The sequence below is a fragment of the Acanthopagrus latus genome, chromosome 3 (genome assembly GCF_904848185.1).
Source record: "Acanthopagrus latus isolate v.2019 chromosome 3, fAcaLat1.1, whole genome shotgun sequence".
Classification (NCBI taxonomy): Eukaryota; Metazoa; Chordata; class Actinopteri; order Spariformes; family Sparidae; genus Acanthopagrus; species Acanthopagrus latus.
This window is the reverse complement of record NC_051041.1, coordinates 10,666,701-10,685,949: the sequence shown is the minus strand read 5'-3', so window position 1 is coordinate 10,685,949 and position 19,249 is coordinate 10,666,701. Positions and strand designations below refer to the sequence as shown.

Here is a 19,249-nt window from a genome sequence, read left to right as displayed (position 1 = left end):
CTGGTTAATGTGACTAGCGTCTACTGTACTTCCACCAACTGAGCAATGTTGAACTAATGTTGTAATGTTGAGGGATAGTCAAGAGAAAACGTGCAAACGTTAAGACTCCTCTGAAGCAGGCTGCCAAAAGTAGTAGGTTGGATGGTGGTTGCTCTTCGTGCAACTTCATCCTTCATTAGCTTTGTTGTTTGACAGAAACCCATTCTATCTCCTGTAAGCATGTGTGTATGTGTTGCTGCTGTATCAGAATTAACTTGATTTACATGCCCTGGCTGTGACCATTTTGCAATATGCTCGAAACAAACAGACTAACACCCAGCGGCTAGCTTGCTCAGACCCTAAAGCTGTGGTGGCCCACTGGGCTGTGAGCCTGAGGCTTATACAAATACTGTGATCGACAGATACACTTAGTGTTACTGCACCAAATTATTTCATTTATCATAAATGAAGTCATTTGGAAAAAAGAATTATGCCAGCACAGTGCTCCCTTTGAGCCACCCTAAATCACTGCAGGTGGTAACTCCTTCCCAACAACAGCCAGTGTTTCATATAGCTTCAGCCTGATGAGGTCTAGAACAGAAAGTGCCAACATGCCTGTCTTTTTCATGAAACTTATCAAACTACAGCTGCTGTGTGCCACTTGAGACGGACATAATGATTTCCAGTGATTTTTCTTACTATATATATACCCTCCTTGATTACATTGCCGTCTCTGATGTTTGCTCTTACCATTACCACAGCCTGGCATAGAGCCTGCAGGACAGAACACAAACAACTCTCCATTATTTGAAAATATCGGGGAGGCCTGCACTAGCAACCCACTATCCAACTGGGGCTTTTAAATAAATCAGGCCACAAGATCAAAGTGTACCGACAAAAAAAAAAAAAAAAAAAAAAGTGAGCCTTGGTAGGCTAAACAGTAATACCGATATGGGTTTGTGTACAGGTAGGTGAACAATAAAACAGGAGTCAAGTCGGGAGGCAAGTCAAGGCTGCCTTTAATCTGTACTCCACATATTTGACTGTGTCCTCCAAATAAACAAGCTCACACACACCAGCCCAGCTGTGCCTTCCGCTTTGAGATTCCTTGAATTAAATGGGGAAGAAGAGGGAAGGAGGAATGGAAGGCCAGCGTTTCCTCCTTCCTTCCATCTCCCTCCTTCCTCTTTCATCCCCCCCCCCTCTCTTCCCACAATCTGCTCGAACAGTGCTTTCCTCTAGCATTACAGTCAACTTCATTTTCTTCTCTCGTCAATTTGACCGCCCTTACTCACTTCTTCTTCTCCACTTTCTGACTTCCTCTCAGCTCTCTCCCGTCTCTCTTTTTCCCTTGCCCGGCGTTCATGCAGTTACCTTTTTCTTTCACCTCCCTGTCACCCGTTCTTCTGGCTCACATCCATTCCTTCACCTCTGCCCCCTAATCCTACTCTCCATCTTTGATCTTTATGCTTTTGATGAACCTGCATCCACTTATACGACTCGTCTTTACCCTACACCCACTTTATCCCACTGAAAGATTTTCTTCTGTCCTCCTCATTGCAGTCAGAGTGCATGGGTCAACATGAATCACATCTTGTATCCTGCAATTTTACATGATTATTTTCCAGGAACTAATTTTATATTCTGAAATTCACTTGCAATCCACTCTGAACTCCTATAAAAATAAAATGACCTCCCACACGGCAGACTGCAATGAAAAGGGCGAAATTTCCGAATCGAAGTCGGAAACTCAGTCAAGATCCACCTAATAAGCACACTTGACATTAGATTATGGTGGTGTAGAAGCAGCTTCAATCTCAATACAAAGAATAAATCTGAGTGTCAGAAATACTTGACAGAGGACGTTTGTACCTTTAAATTGTTAAAAAAATAATCTCGTTCTAACAGAGACTGTCTTTCTGCGACCTCAAACAAGGAAACCTTGCACTTAAGATTTTGGCATGCATTATGATAAAGTGTTTCTCCAATATTATCTTAATTCACACAACTGTTCACATCCTCTATCATCTTTCTTTCTTCTGATCTTTGATGCTCTCTGTGAGCAAGAAAACACAGTTTTATTGAGTAACCTGCCATCTCTCAGCCCTCCATCTACTCTCAATCGTTCTTTCATCATCTTCCTCACCCCTCTACCTTGCTTTTATCCTCCATTACGGACCCGCTTTATCATGTCTCCACTCCATCTTTTCATCTCTCCATCTCCCCCTTTACTTCTTTCACCCTCTCACTTCCTCCTTTTCACTGTACTCACCGTCTGCCGTCTCCTGACCTTTCGTCTCGTCTTCTTTGTCTTCATCTCTCCCCCTTTTTTTTTGCCATCTCCCATCCCTCCTCCTGTTTTTCTTCAGCTGTTAACTTGAATTGGTTCCCCTGCTGTACATGCACTTTGATCTAATCAGTCTGTCCATTCACCTTTTTTGCACATCAAAACTTGAAGGCCTCCATTTCCCCTGTCAATTTGCCTTCACTCGTTTAGGTTTCCCCAGTCTCTTTCAGTCGACCCTTCCTCCCATCTTGACTCCGAATTCTCAGCTGCCTTTCTCTTCCTTTCTTCTCTCATCTAGTCCAATACCACTCAAAGCACAAATGCTGGCAACTTTCAGAAAAGCCCCCAACCATCTTTTTAATCTCCCTCTCTGCTCCTAATCTATATCTTATCTGTATTTTTTTTCTGGTTCTGCAGCTTTCCTAGTTTTGGACATTCTCTCCACTCATCTCTACTCTTTTAATATATCTTCCTCCCTCTCGTTGTCCTTTAAAAAATAGATTTCCCTTTTATTATTTAACTATCCTTCTTGACCTCGTTTCCCCTTGCCATCCTTTATCGGTCTTAAAAATGTTTCCTCACGTGCAGTAAGCATGTTATCACAATGTGTTATAATAAAGGACATGCAGTGTGTCACTATGCCTTACCCTAACCTCAATAGGAAATGATAGCTGCATGTTCGTATGCCATCTCAACTGTGCCATTCTCAGCAATCTAGCACAGAATCAGACACAAAAAAGTAGTTGCAGCATAAATGCATAGTATCGCAGTACTCTACTTTAACATCATAAGGTGGCGTTAATACGGCAGCACATACTGTACCCTAAAAAAAACAACTTCAAGTGTTACGAAATAGGTGAAATTCATGTACCTATTTGGCCCTGTTTCAAAGCAGATGAAATCCAGATGTGATCTCATATGAATTTTTACACACTTAACCATATATGTGGATCTTGGTTACCCAGCCAGATCACTAGGCCCACCGATTTTCTGCAGATTTAAGAACAGCTGTCGCGTTCAAAACTCACAACATGAACACATCCTATTTGCACGTGTGCGGGACCGTCGTTTTCAGCTGTCACTAAAATCAAAGTTTGTGGTGCAACTTGACGATACATAAAAACAAAAAAATTTGATTTACTGCAGAGGAGCACTGCATATTTATTGCAACCCACGTGAGGTCATTTTAGGACGTTTCAATGTACTATTTTTTGCTCAACACAATCTCTGCTGCTTTAATAGGACAGAGGGAATATGACTAATTTAAATGTATTTCCTGTGTCCCTTTCGGTGCCATTGCCACAGAGCTTGGCAAGGACTGAAGCCTACCCGACTGCCACCTACCAATAATGCACTCCTCCTCTTAACATTATTCATCTTGCTTCAACCCATTTTATATTATTTAGTGCTGTGGGTGCACTTGTGCCCCTGGGTTATGAAATTGTAAAAGCTGGCCACATCCCCACATATCTGCATCTGTTGGATGTTCTTGGATGCATGTGTGTGCAGCTTGATATAGCTTTGTCACATTTCAATTCAACAAGAAGTGTTGTTTCAAAATGGCGTTTGCCAAAAAAAAAAAAAAAAAGGAAAGAAACTCAAAAGATCCTTTTGAAACAGTGGGTACATTCACGGATTGTATGGAGCTTGTTGATGAAAACACAGCCAGCATTAAAAAAAGGCAAATAACGTGTTATGTAAATAAGCCATGAATGATTCCCTTCCTTTTTCACTTCCTCTCACTACATCTTATTTGTAATGCTTCACTCCTGCAAATACACACACACACACACACACATTCCATTTCCTGTGTAACAATTTATCTCCAGATTTATGCGTTTTAAGATTCATGAGGTAAAACCAAAATTCTTTTACAGAAAGTGAAAGTGAGATGGAGCAGAGAGTGTCTGACATTCAAAGTTTATTCTTATGAGTGTGTGTGCGTGCATCTTTTTGTATGTGTATGCATGTGTGATGTACAGAGTGAAATTGCATTAGCAAGTGAATGAAGAACTAGCTAATATCAGCAGAGTGCTTTCTCTGCTCTTTCGCTCTCTCTCTCTTTCTCTCTCTCACACACACACACACACACACACACACACACAATCACACACACACACCTACACACAAACACAGATAAAGACACACCATTCTCTTTATTTTCTCTAAAAAAAAAAAAAAAGCAACCATGCAGTCTGGCTAATGCGATTGTCAGACCCCCTCTCTCTGCTTCTCCTCTTTCTTTCTCTTTTCTCCCTTGTATCTGATGGTCTCTTTATTGCCAACAGGGAAAAGAGATGGTTCATTATTATGACTGCCATGAAAGAAGGAGAAGCAGGGTTGAAGAGAAACTGTAAAAATCAAGGGGAAAAAAAGAGGGATGAACAGAATCTGACAAGTAGTTAAGGTAAGGTGTCACGTTCAAAAATAATTTCTCCGATCAAATGTTGTCTGATGTCTCATCACAACAATGACTCATCTGCTATAGAGCTGCAGACACGCATTCACATATGTTTGGATATTTGTGGAAGTTGTGTGACTCCCTGTCTGGACCATGCGTTTTATGAATAGCTTTTCGTGGTAATAATCAACACTGATTTACACAAACTGTACAGAGTGTTTCTTTCTTTTCTTTCCTTTAGAGCCACCTCTTAAATGATGTTTATAATGTAGCTGTTTGTAGTTAATATCAAAGATGGAATACACACATGTACACACAGACATGTTGATTTGAGGATACTGTAAACTATTCCCTGGAGTGTATTACAGCGTTAATGGTAATGACTGAATGTCTAACCCAGCACATTACCTTGAACAGAAATGGCTTTATGCATCATGTCTAGAATCAGCTTTAATTCACTATGAGGAATTGAGCAAAGTAAAAAGAGAACAGCAAGTAAAAAAATATCGGAGAAGCACAAATTACTGCAACTGAGGAGACACTTCACACAACAGTTAAATACAGGGCTTTCTAGAGCAGAGTGAGATTGACATGTTAATGTTTAAATCAGCTCTTAGGTAGCTAAGGTTTCTAGGTGATACTGCTGGTATAAACTAATATATTGTTGTAAGTACCCTACAACACATTTATGTTATACAGATATACTTTAAAAAGGTATTATTAAGTGACTTAATCTCAGTGGGTGTAACCCACCTTAAGGCCAAATTACTGAAATAGAATGCATTGGGCGCCAATTACATTAATTTTTCTCTCATCATAATTAATGGGGATAGGAGCTCAGCGTTTAAGTCTGTGAGTAAAAAGCTGTTCATTTTCCCTTAGCTGTTGTCAGTGTGTGTAGCTACCGGTCCCTGACCACCAAAGCAGCAGTACTGAGCGAGAACCAGGGGCGTGTTTGTCCGGGAGCTCGACAAAGTGTGTACATCTGTGTTTGTGTGTAAATGTTTTAGTTTGTGTGCGTTTTATTGAGTTGATACTGACCCAAAGCCTGACCCCACGAACCAGAATGCTGTGAACCTTGTCTCCCTCCAGTCTCTTCCCATGTTACTTTATCCATCGTTTCTTCTCTTCCCCTTGCTCCCCTCCTGTCTTCCTTCCTGACTCTTTCCACTGGGAGGATGGTAACTGTGTCAATTTCCTGGCCATTTAGTTTCTTTCCATCCAGCCCTCTTCTCTGTGAGGAAGGTAGCTCCCCACATGCACACCAACAAACCCCCTCCACCCACTGCTTCTCTTCATACTCTTCTCTGCCTGTCTTCCCACTCATAGCAAATAAATTGTTTGAGCATTTTCTGCTCTGTGTTTTGAGGTCAGTCTATTAATAACTGTGACCTGTTATAGCGAGTCAGTCATGACATCATTTCACTATCTTAATACCTACAGAAATAATATCGGCACAGAACTTTAGCACTTCATGTAATAGTCAATTAATCAGTCAAAGGAAAATAACCACTGACTATTTTGAAAATAGAATAATCATTTTTCAAGTAAATTTGGCAAACATTTGCTGGTTACAGCTTATTGTATTTAAGGATTTGCTGCATTGCTTTGCCATTTCTCAAAGTTAATTACAGTCTTTTAGGTTTCTGCTGTTGGTTGGACTAAGAAAGCAATTTGAAGATGTTGCTTTTGTCCCTGGGAAATTGTGATGAGCCTTTTTCACGATTTTTTAACATTCTAATTTGGGAAAATAATAAGCAGTTTAACCATTTTTTTTTTTTAATTGTAAGTTTTGTTTTAATAAATTACCCTGTAGTCTCATTCATAAGATAATATAAATATCAAGCTTATTTAATTTTTGTTGCAACTCAATAGTTTTGGGGGGCAAATACAAGAAGTTCCTGAACAGCATGTTGAATATTCATGTAAAATTAAATGTTTATTAAGGATATCACCCTTTCGAACATAAAACCGAAATTAAGTCACAATCTTGAACTGCACAATATATCGTTTTAGCATCGTCATCGCGATGTATGTGTGCGTGATAGTCACATCGTAGAACCTGGTATGTAGGAGGTAAATTAACTCATCTAATTTTAAGGGTACCTGACACACACCATGCATGCAGACTCTGCATGCAGCGATCCACCAATCACATTAGTTCTTAATCAGTGTGCCGGAGCACACCACAGCCCTGCACATGGAGTGAGTCCCTGGTAACAACATTGAAAAATGAGCAACTAACAAGAGTAAATCACCGAAAACAAAGACTTGGTGCCAAAAAGAAAAGCAACGTCAGTTATTTGGAATTATTTCAGCTACAAGAAGGATGATATTGACGAAACATGTGTTCTGTGTCAACAGTGCCTTGCATCTCTTGCCACAACCAGAGGTAACACAGCTAATTCGTTTGACAATTTACGTCGTTATCACACAGCGCAGTGCAACAAAGAGAGGTAAGATCAGTGCAGGTTAATTGTCCACGAGATAGCAGAAGTGCAGCATAACATAAAGTGCTATTCAGGTCACCTGATGAAATTTTTTCATATTGCAATATGTATCGCAGGGTTCATATCGTATCCAGTCTCGTGCAGCCCTAACACTATTCTGTATTTTCGAATCACAGTCATACAAAGTTACAGTCATATGAACATAAAACCTGTAGAAAAAAAAAGTAGAATGTGGATGCCTTTACTGGCGGCTATAGGCACTCAATTTCTCAAAGGCAATCGAGAAGTGAAACTGTGATTATTACATTCCGTTAAACAGCCACACTGACTGTGTTTACACTCCATTATTGTTATGTTGTATTTTGAACAGTATATTTACTTCATTTCTTGGGGATCAGTTTCTCTTATTTCGGTGCTGTTTCATCATGCGATTTCTACTCAATATTTATATGATCATCAGACAAACTCTGTCTCTTTTACTTACACCCACCCACACTTACACACAAGTGCATCTATGAAGTTTATTACATTCATTTAATGACGGGGGGGGGGAGGGGGGAGTTATTGACTTTGGGTTGACAATATATCTGTCCTATATTAATTTGGACACTAATTGGTGGCTTTGAACCAGTTGATTGAGGAGGGTTTTCCAACTGGGTACACACAGCTGTCCCAGAGTTGTTTTCACTGCTTAAAGACCTTAAAAGCAGAAGTCACGTAGGACCAAATTAGAGGTCTGTATTAGTGTCTTCCTTTTGTTTTTAGACGTGTTTGCCTATGTTTTCACATAATTACTGCAAAGACGGAACATCACTAAAGATATTCAAGGAAAAATATCACTGCCTCAAATTATGCCTCGAAATATATCTACTCCATTACTTTGTTTAGCCCTTAGCAAAATATGTTAAATGTAGTTCAACATTGCAGAAATAGTCATGAAAAGAGCATTGTTGTCTTTATTAAAAAAAACAACAAAAAAAAAAAACCTGTCATCTCTCCTCCTCCTTCCCTTTCTTCCACTTCAGTTGTCAGCTGATTTATTTCCTCTACTTGTGTCCAAAGTTCAGGGTCTGTAGTGAGTGATTGATTAACAACACTAGCCTGTGACACACACACACACACACACACACACACACACACACACACACACACACGCACACACAGTCAATTTCCAGGGTACAGTACATGTGGTCAATAGTCACTGCTGTGTCTTGTAAATCAGTCATTCTCTGCCCACCCTGAACTCTATGTGTGTGTTCCAGTGTGTGTACGCTTTTGTGTGTGTTCGTAGGTGAGTAAGGGGGTCCTTGACCCTGGTGGCATTCTATCCATTAAATTAGTCAGACACACGTAAATTCAGAAGTTACCGATACACATAAACACACGTACAGTAAGCCCCCCTGGTCAGGTCACCCTTACACCCCACCCCAATCATTGACTGGCTCCATTCATCACACAGAGAGGGGGGGAGAGGGGGAGACGGAGAGAGGGAGGGAGAGAGAGAGACAGAGAGAGACAGAGAGAGAGAGGAGGTGTTAGCTTTCTACTGTCTTTAAAATGTTTTTAAATGTCTTTAAAAACCCAATTCCATTAATTCCAGTGAAACTGAATACTTTTTTGCACAGTTCACATTTCAAAACCCATTTCACCATAAAATATCTGTTAAGCAAAGGAAAACATTCAACCTGACAATCGAGAGCAAAACTCCAATGACCTCTGGGAAAACACAGACAGCACATATTCCCAAAAAGGCAGAGTAAAACCTTTCAGTAGTCAAACATGAATGCTTGATTGTACATGGACTTGAGGGTCAGGGTGGGAGAAAAAACAAATTCCTCCCAACAGATAGCATTCAGTGCTGCCAGCATGGCTTTGTCTGTCATTCTGTATGCATTCTTAACAGCTTGCATGTGGTCCAGTGTGTGTATTTGTGAAACTTGATATGCAGTCCCTCTTTTTAACGTGCCGCTTGTCAGCACTGGGTGCCTACCTGCTCATATGGGTGTGCTTGACAGTGTGCGTGTTTGTGTGTGCGCATGTCACTCTTATTGGCACCCAGCAGTGCAAACATTCATTCCTTCCAATCCCCCTCAGCATTGCTGTGATGCCCAGGACGATAAGCCCTTTTGTGGTGCATCGTGGTGGAGGGGGGTGTTCTTGTCCCAGAGCTTTGGAGGTGACAGGGGCCATCTCAGCTCTCTGTGCACCCCCTAGGAGAGACACTCTGACTGGGGTTGAATAGTGGATTAACCTCCCTGTCAGCCCCAGAGGTTCCAAGACAAACATGCAGCGCCTCAGAGTGACATGAACTGATGCACATTAAAAGCCCAATCCATTACTGCGTGGTAAAATACTAGCTCCCCTAGGTGTTATTTAAATGCCGTTCTTGCAGTATTTAAGACATATTTGACTGTGTCTGTATAAGTTTACAATAAAAAAAAGCCAGATACCATTAATTACTTTAGCTCAACACTACAGCATTGTAACACTCTCCCCCTCCTATTATTGCCTTCTTGTCACTTCAAGCAATTTTCACAGGTGCATATAGGAAATAGGGCAGAAGAATATATCACTCATGTAAAGGAACTCAATGCTTACAGACTGCGAAATAGACCGATAACTTAAGTTTGACATATTTGCTCAGTACCTTGCTCCGATCAAAAAAAAAAAAAAGGATGAGTAACTGTCATGTCAACAGACACAATGAGATGATGGCAGAAAACAACAGCCAGCAACGCAATTGGCTGTAGTGGACACAGACTTTTAAAGCAGCACCTCATTTTCCTCGCGTGACTGTCCGTAGTTAAAGTAAACAGAATGCTGCCATTGTTGGGAAAAGGAGGTGTTACTTCCTCTATTAAATGATAAATGTTGTGCACCTCCTCCCATCCTCCCTCCCTCACTCCCTCCCTCCCCCCTTCCTGTCGCCCTCTGTCTTTCTCTCTCTCAGGCAGTTAGATAGATAGTGAGTGCTGCCCCCCTGAGCTAAAGCTTGTTTAGGCTGCTGGCTACCCTATCACTTACTATGAAACCTGACACGCATACAGAGAAAGGGGCAAACAAACACATGAATGAAAATACCGGGAGGGACGCGCATATTAATGCGGGACGAGCAGAAAAAATGTTGTGCACACACACCTGTATTTTGTAGATAGGTAGAGACAGATTGCGTGTGTCTGCTGGCATTTAAAAAGGGGAGGTGTCAGGGATGACAGCGCCTTAAAGGGACAGTCAATTGAGAGATATATGGATTGAGGGAGACAAGGAGGAAAGACAGGATGAGATGGGAAGGTGAGAGACAGAAGGAGAATGTAGGAGAAGAAATATGATGGCTAAGAATACACACACACAGACACACACACACACCAACATCAAAGCAGAGGCCCATGCTCTCTAGTAATACAGAAATAAAAAGCAAAAACTTCTGCTGAATAATTAAGGCACTATTAAGCTCGTCTACTCTAGTTACCTGATATTTATATTTTAATTGCTGACAAATTGCAATGTAACGCCTAGCAGTGTAGTCTAGTGTTATGGCAATATTTTATCCGCCGCCAACTCTAATTACAAGTTTAAATGAATGGAAAAAATGTTAATGCTTATGTCAATAACATTGTGTATAATATTAAAATGGTAGACATATACAATTGTAAGGACAGTTTTATGGTGTTTGCAAATCAACACTGCAACTAGATGTGAAAGAACAACTAGCAGGAAAAGCACTGCTGCACTGACCAATGGGTGGAGGGGTTAAAGTCTACGAACACACTCTTTGAGAGAAATTAATCTCATTACCCTTTAATTACGGGATTTCCCAGATGTAAAGGAGTTTGTGAGGAAATGAGGACAATACATTTAAATGTATATGTTTATTAGAATCCCCATTAGCTAACACAATGATGTCTTCCTGGGGTCTGAAACAATCAAAAATGTGCCCTCCTACACTCAAATTGAACAGGCATGCATGTGGGTTTTTTAACTTGAAACACACAGTGTGCCACCAGTCTTTAGATCAATGGTCCTTAATAGGCGGCCTCCGGGCCACATCTGGCCCACCGGCCACCTATTTGTGGGCCCTGTACTGTTATTCCTTCACCATGTGTTTTGGTTGGGTCAGCACGTGTATACCGGGACTTGTCTCCATGCCAGCGATATACAGACAGCCAGTTACTGGGTAATCACTGCTGCGAGTGCAATTCCTAACTTTCACTTTCGTTTTTGGAGCAGTTCGCATATTGACATTTTGCCGGCTGTAGGAGTCTAGATTGCACGAAAATGGCATGTTCCAAGTTCACTGCTGAAAGAAAAGTGGACAGTGAAAATAGGTAATTCAAAGAAGAATGGACTGAAAAATGTGCATGCATTCTTCCTCCAAACAGCACATGAACCATGTGCTTAGTATGCCAGGATAATATAACTGTGATGAAGATTTCCAATTTGAAACAGCATTATAAGACAAAGCATAGGAATTTTGTTTTCCTCAAAATTCAGAGGTTAAAAACAACAAAAATAAATGCACTGAAATTGTCATATCAAGCTGCAAGCAGGATTCTTGTCATTACACAATCCATCATCACAGTTGGGTGTTGTCACATGCAGTCAGCTGTGCTGCTTGAAACGGTATGAACAGAGTCTGCAGCGGCCACAAGATGGGAGCACAAGCAGGATTTATTGCCTGTTTGTTTTTTTTTAATAGAACTGGATTTCTCCCAGTTGTGCTGGTCACCAGGCTTTTTTTCTGTCAAACTCACCTTTTATTAGCTAAATATTGTAATATAATGTCTAGTCGATAGCACTTCTCAGTTCTCCTAGGTCAGATCATCTAGGCGTCTTGGGGGTGTGGCCCTTCAGTTATCTGCATTTGTAATTCTGTTATTAGCATTGAACCCTCTCATAAACTTGATGTAAAAATCTGGTTTTATCCCTCTGACAATAATGTACTAATGTGCAAATGTGCAATGTGATTAATCAAATAGAAGGCTGAACTGGAAGTGAACTTGTTGTGCCACTCGTGTAAAATGGATCCTTTTCACTGAGGTACTTGTTAGGTAGAAATAATATCTATTTTTTTCATATCGAATAGTGCTTCCGGTAATATGTTATCAATTTCTCATGTTTCACTGCAATCAACAAACGTGTATTCCTTTGTGTGTGTGTCTGTACTGAACACTATAACCTTGCCTGCAGGTATAACTACCTCTTTGACATGGTCCAGGCAAAAAAAGGAAAAATACAACATACATATCTTAATTTATTCCTTTATTAGGATTCCCTTTAGCTAAAACACTGGGGAAAAAAAGGCAACAGTGTCAAACCAAATTCAATTCAATTGATGTGCGCACAGTGTAACAAACTTACAGACACATGTAGCAGACAAATGTTAGCAAATATTCAGATGCACAAGCATTCACTGAGCAAATGGTTGAATGTTATTACAGCTTGTTGCCTGAAAGCTTTTGGCCTGTTTGTTTTGTTTTGTTTTTTTTTCTGTTTTTTGTGAAATAACTTTTATGTCAAACATAAATCCACACTATAAACAAAGACAACAAAACCACAGGCATAGTACCCCCAACCTTGTGTTCCCTGTGTGAAGTCTTTGGATAAAACAAAATGCACCAAATGGAGGATGCGATAATCAAAAGGCAACACACTGAAATTAAAAGTCAATTATATTTTCAGAAAAAATGAGAAGGAGAAGAATTACAGCAATTAAGAATGTAGCTGTTTAAGAATTAGCTAACAATTTGCAGTGTGAAACAAAATTGTGCTTTCAAGCAGTGATAGAAGTCAGGAGGTCAAAGTTTAAAGAGTAGTTAGGGTTTTCACAACTTGATGTCAGGACCAGGAAAAACTACAAAGGAATATAAAAACCCACATAAAAAAAACATATAGCCATATCACGCTGGCAGGTTTCCAAGTCCGTCTCTAAGAATCATGTTCAAAACTGTCTTTTCAACTGATTTGCCAGTCCAATAAAAACTTGACTCATATATTAAGTAAATAAGGTATCCAATTCACAGTACTGTGCAATGCTTTGGAGCTTCTTCTCATTTTTGTGAAGCACATTGCATATTTGAAGTTTGAAGAAGTTTTTGGATCAGGGTTGGGAATAAAATGCAATGCGATGGGAATGAAATGCCTGTAAATCTTTTACGCTTTCATGATCCTTCTTTTATTGTTTGAGTTTGTACACTTAAAAAGTCAACATCATAGTCATATAGAAGTTTAAGGGTTATGGTTAGAGTAAATCAGTGTATAACTCTAATCTAATTTAAAGTTGAACGGGACATCCCAGTTAAGTATGATAAATTAGAAGCTCTTGAGATATAGATAGATAGATAGATATATATTGACACTCAACCAGTCTCAGACTGCAGAGAGCAGCACTGAAGTGAAATCAGGCAGCTGTACTGTTTACACTTAGGTTAATGTATGGTCCATATACTGAACTTCTGGGTAGATGGAGTGTTTTTATATCTAGATTGGCTTTGTTATAAAGTATATAGTATATCGTTTTGAGCTTAAAACAGACAAGTAAGCAGGGTTCTCCCCAGAAATTTTAAGTATAGCGGCGCACCGTCATCTGGGGGGGACAGATGGAAGGACGGACGGGCGCTATCGTCGGACGGGGGGATGCTCCTCGCCGTCAGGCAGGGGACGGACGGACGCTCGCTCGTCACCCTCACCCGCTACAAAGCAGCTACCATTGAAAATGAGTATAGTGGCGCTGAGCTAGCAGTATAGTGGCGCAGCGCCACTGTTCCACCGTCTGGGGAGAACCCTGAGTAAGCTTAAGCTTAACCTGGGGTACTCTCAACCAATAAAATGTTAAAACATGTGCATATAGTACTGTATATCACTCAGTAAAATAATTTCTGCACTTTCTGTGCAGGCCAGAACAAGAATAGCAATGGGCCCACCAGAGTCAGTGACTTTAATTTGCTATTGAGTGAAAATAAATGACATTCTACGTTTAAACCAAAACTTTAAGAATCAAGTATAAAATGGCTTTAGCTTCCAATGGGCACTGATATGCCCTTTTGTGTGTGAACGTCCTGTGCCACTAGTGTGTTTCCTTAAGTGTGTCCTACTCTGTTAGTCTTAGCCTCAGGGCTCAGGCCATATTCTGTCATCCAGTTTTAATGTTTAACACAAGGCCAGTGCAGAGCACTGCATACTAATGATTATACACACACACACACACAAAAGAGACCTATTGGGAGCCTGTTGCAGCTTACAACATTTTAAGAGTTGGGAATAACAATGGTCATTATAGAGTAGAATGACATTTTACAAACACACACACACACACAAACTATATACAATCCCTATGGTCCAGTAAGGAAACAGGCCAGAATTGTCAAGTGACAGACAGTGATTAATTGATACGTCAACACTGTGTGTGTTCACGCATGTGCATGTGTGTTAAGGTCACTACATGGTCTTTTAATTGAATTCCTGTATTTCTGTGTTAAAGCATAATGGGGAGAGCAATAGAGCAGAGAGAAACACATTGTTCTCAGTCTCTCTGTCTCTGGGCCTTTATGTCTCCTTATGTCTGTCTGTCTCTGCACTATTCTTAGATTCTCCCTCCGGAATGGAGATTGAAAGTGTTACGAGAGCCCTTAATGTAATTTTTAAACATGTTCATGTCATTTGTGCATACACAAGCAATTGAAGTAAATGGCTAAATTAAATGTCATTTTATTTAAAAGCAAGGAGATGCTTTACTAAAATGAATTTACAGGAGCATTGCTTAACGAGTTTCACTCCACGTAGTAAAAGGATCAAGGTGTTGAGACATATATGCCCTGCAAATATCGTGTCACAGCTCAGAAAACTGTGAGTGAAACGAGCTCAATTGTGTTCAGCACCAGTAAGCCAAGTCTCAAGCCCATTACAGAGTAACCAGATGAAATCATAAGCAAATTAGCATGTCTCAATTCATCATCACTTTCCAGAGAACAACACAACACAAATGTTGAAGATGATCAGTGACGCAGCTTTGGGCAAATTAAGCTATATTTTTCGGCACTGTGGCACTCAAGATTAAGCTTCTATTTTAGATTAAAATTGTAGCCCGTAATGCTCTATTAACATATTCAGACTGATAGAGTAACATGGGCTAAATCTGTGTTGGCAGTCACACTGAATGAATCAAAGTGTCATCAGCCAACCTCCGTTGAAAATGGGTCTGACATTGCCCTGCTTTAGTGATGTGACGTCTTTGTTTGGTGTATAGGACAAATATGTAGAGTCATCATAATGACAAATTATCATTAACACTGTAACATACTTGTACAACGCAATTTTTGGAATTCTGTGGTTTAAAATTAAAGCAGTATAGAGCTGATAGTGGGTAAGTCTCAAACATGGGTTACACTAGCATTCAAAGAAGATTTATGGTATCAGTATGTCTCCTATATGAAAGGGCTCTGCAAATAAAACAGACCTGATCAGCCAATCACATTGTGCCCTTTGTGCTTTCTTTATGAATCAAGCTGCAGTCTAGGCCATCACTGATAAAATGGTCATTGCAAGCAATGATCAGCAGCACAGTACAGTAACACAGTGTCGCAGACAGCCAGTTACCTGGACCTGTACTGAATATGAGCCCCTAGGTGAGTTAATCAGTTTTTAAACTTCTAGGCATATTGGTACAGTTGAAAGATGCTACCAAGTCCAATGATTAATTACACAGAATACTGACATGATGGCATAAATTTACTCAAGGTTCTACTGAGACAGTATCCCACAGTCTCAACATACAGCATAGGGTAAAGGCAGAAAGAAAGATTAAAATGCAATCAATGCGACAGTAAGGCTTTTGGATTACTACTTGTCAATTAAGCCAACTTTAAAAGTGTCTTCTCCTTGACAGACTACAAGCTGTTTCAGTGTTTATGATTTTATGATAACTAGACACTACATGGAAAGACCACTTACAACTATTTAAGAGGAAAGGGCAATCAACTTTTTTCCTTAATAGTTACTACTTAATAATGATGATTGTGGCTCATAATGATGTACAAAGCGGATCCAAGTAAGTCGTATAGGGAAATAATGACAATAAAGACAAGAGAAGGAAAAATATAAAAAAGGATGGAAAAGAGTTGGGCAACTTTAAGCAGTCCAAATAATACATTTGTTTATAATCATTAATCACAGAAACTATTACCTTGTATTTGATTTCTGTCTTAAAGAATGCTAGCAAGTGAAATAACCTGCCGTAAACTATGCGAGAACAGAAGTCTATACAGCAAGAGACTGCACAGCACTGAACAACTCAAGAACTAAATGATTTAAGTACATCAAATATGTCTGTATTATTTAAGCTCCTTATGACTTTTCAATAAATAAAAAGCAGAAACATGTATAAAGAGACATGTATATGAAGAGACAGAGAGAGAGAACATTGCAGGCATACGAGCACAGACGTTCATTTTCCTGACATTTAAAACAGAGGTGTAAAGGAAGACTAGTCAACTGGTGCACATCACCCTACAACACATGAGGACAATGAACTAAATAAAAGTTTACAAATAACGTTTTGAATAACAGCTCTTGAAAACTAGTACTATGACAATCAATGAATTAATGGGTCAACCGATGTCGACTATTAAATTAATCGGCAACTATTTTGATAATCGTTTCATCTTTTTGAGTAATAGGAAAAAAAAAAACAATCTGATTCCTGCTTTTTCAGTGTGAAGATTGTATGGTTTCTTTACTCCTCTATGACATTAAACTGAATATTATCTCCCTCTCATCTTGGGCTTTGGGAAATGCCATTCTCTGACATTTTATAGAGCAACCAACTAATCGATTAATCAAGAAAATTATTTACAGCTACATGAAATTGAAATGTCGATTAATTGCTAACACAAATAACCTAAAGCAGTGCTACATCAAGTGAGAACACTTCCAAAATTTGATCGACATGGGGAAGTGGGCTGAGAAAAGAGGTGCTGTAAAACAGAAACAAACGTACCCACAGTGTGAATGACTCATTGCTGCTGTGTTCCACTGTTTGTGGTATGTGACATACTAAAAGAATGATTCCTCTGTCTTCCCACGTCAGCGTAGAGCACTGAAACTCAAACTGAATGACTCACAATAGTAGAGCTTCAGTAAGGTTGTCGTCATATAATGAGAGAAGCATGTCTCCTGCTGCCCACACGGTTCACTACTAAACTTCGGTGAGACAGCAGGTGGCTGCGAGACTCCAGCAAGACGTTATTGTTTTTAAGAAAATGCAACATACCTGTAAAAAGTGCGATCTACAGAAATAACGAAGGGTTCTTACTTTGTCACAAGTATACGTTTGAAACTCCTGAGTTTTTTTGTTTTGTTTTTTTATTTCACAGGTTTCAAGGGCCAAACACTGATAAACACATCAACTTGAGGACTGGAACAGGAATTTTAGGAACAAAGATACCATGTCAGGTGAATCGCTTCTTTGAGGATACTAACTCAAAGAAAACAATGCTGCACCGATCATCTGATGCCATTTCCTGAGCCAGAAACAACCAGAAACATCAGCAGGGGATACGCAGAAACTGGGGGGAAAAAAGGCTGTGCAAGACCAAAAAATAGCCAACCACAGCTGAAATCTGGTGTTCTTGTCCAAACAGTGGACAGGAAAGGATCTCAGAGTTTGGAATTCTCTAGATAACAGCATCTACTGCAGAGACTAGTGCAGTGAGCAGGAGGAGACAGAGAAATAACCTTTCCCTTTTCTTTTAATCATGTTCTTTTTCTTGGTCTGTTCCTCCTCCATTCACCCCTTTCCAGCTCTCTCCTTTTCTTCTCTCCCCTCCAGTCGTCCCAGTCTGGCACCATCCCTTTCACTGTGTTTCTCTTCATTGCTCCTTCCGCCTTTGTCTCCCTCCCTTTAATCTGTATGTATTGCCAGCCAGTGTCTCCATTCCTCCCTCCAGGGGCAGTGGGCCAGCTCTGTGGCTGATCATAGTGATCCCTCCCTGAGGTACAGTCTGCCTGACACCTGGGTGACTGCCCTGAAGGAGCTGTGTGTCTGTGTGTGTCTGTGTATGTGCATGTGTCTATCAAGGGGCTAATGGGCAGCTTGAGGGGATTACCAGCTTAGCCACTGGGATTACTGGGACTTCGCACACACACAAACACAAGCATACACACACATACATATACACGCAGGACTGTCAGTATGACCAGCCAAGAGTCTGCTGAGGTAACCATCGTCCTGGTTCTCATTAGCCTGCAATCCAAAACCAACAGGGCTAAGAAGATTCCAGCCATGACCAAGGCCAAGTGGATCTCACTCGAGCCGGGAACATCTCAACAGGTTTAGCGTACAGAATCAAAGTCCATTTATTTGAGGTGTCAACCGTCCACTTTGATATCACAATGAGCAAAAGGCTGAGTGATAAACCAAGACGTGGGGCCACAGTGCAATCACACCAATAAATTTACCAACTCATCAACTCATGAAACCAGTGTCAGTTTCCTATTCAGTCCCACTCAGCAAAGTGGGAGACACTGGACTGCTGATAGGAGCCTGCCATTAGGTGCTTATTTCAGGCTGCTCTCTCCTTTCTACCACTATCTACGTATTACTGTTTTCAACCACCTCTCAGCTATAAAACCTAAACCAAGTTACTCTGACACAAACCTGGTTACCAACTTACTAACCATTTTAAAGTCAGGGCTCGCCTCTGCATGAATAAAGTTCCCCCCAACACTATTTTGCAGGGTTGCATCCTGGGTTTAGCCCCCCCGAGACGACTGTGACTGGTTCAAGAAATTCAAACTGTGTTTATTTCCTCATACCAGAATGATAATTGGTGCAGTCAGTCCTTCCTAGCGCTGACGCAGTGCTGTGGGGATATGTCTAGCTACATAAGACTAATGTCTGTGTGACCTTGATATACACAGAAGCTGTACACAAATGTTTCTGAACTTCCGATGCTGCACAAATAATTGTCTGAGTGACGCTGGTTTAATCACAAAGGCATATTTTTCTGTTACCAAGAAACCTCTGGACTGAGCTTTTTTTCTTTGAAAGACACACATAGTCACTAGTGCCTTGTTTATTGCCACACTCAGATTTACTGTGACAAGCTAAAGGTGTCACAGCAAGTGCACATTACCATA

The 19,249-nt window shown here is 40.3% G+C and overlaps 1 protein-coding gene across 2 annotated transcripts in view; it reads right to left on the bottom strand.

Moving 5' to 3' along the window:
• csmd3b (CUB and Sushi multiple domains 3b) overlaps positions 1 to 19,249 on the bottom strand; it is a 363,253-nt gene that overhangs the window by 233,994 nt on the left and 110,010 nt on the right. The gene's annotated exons all lie outside the window — the stretch shown is intronic.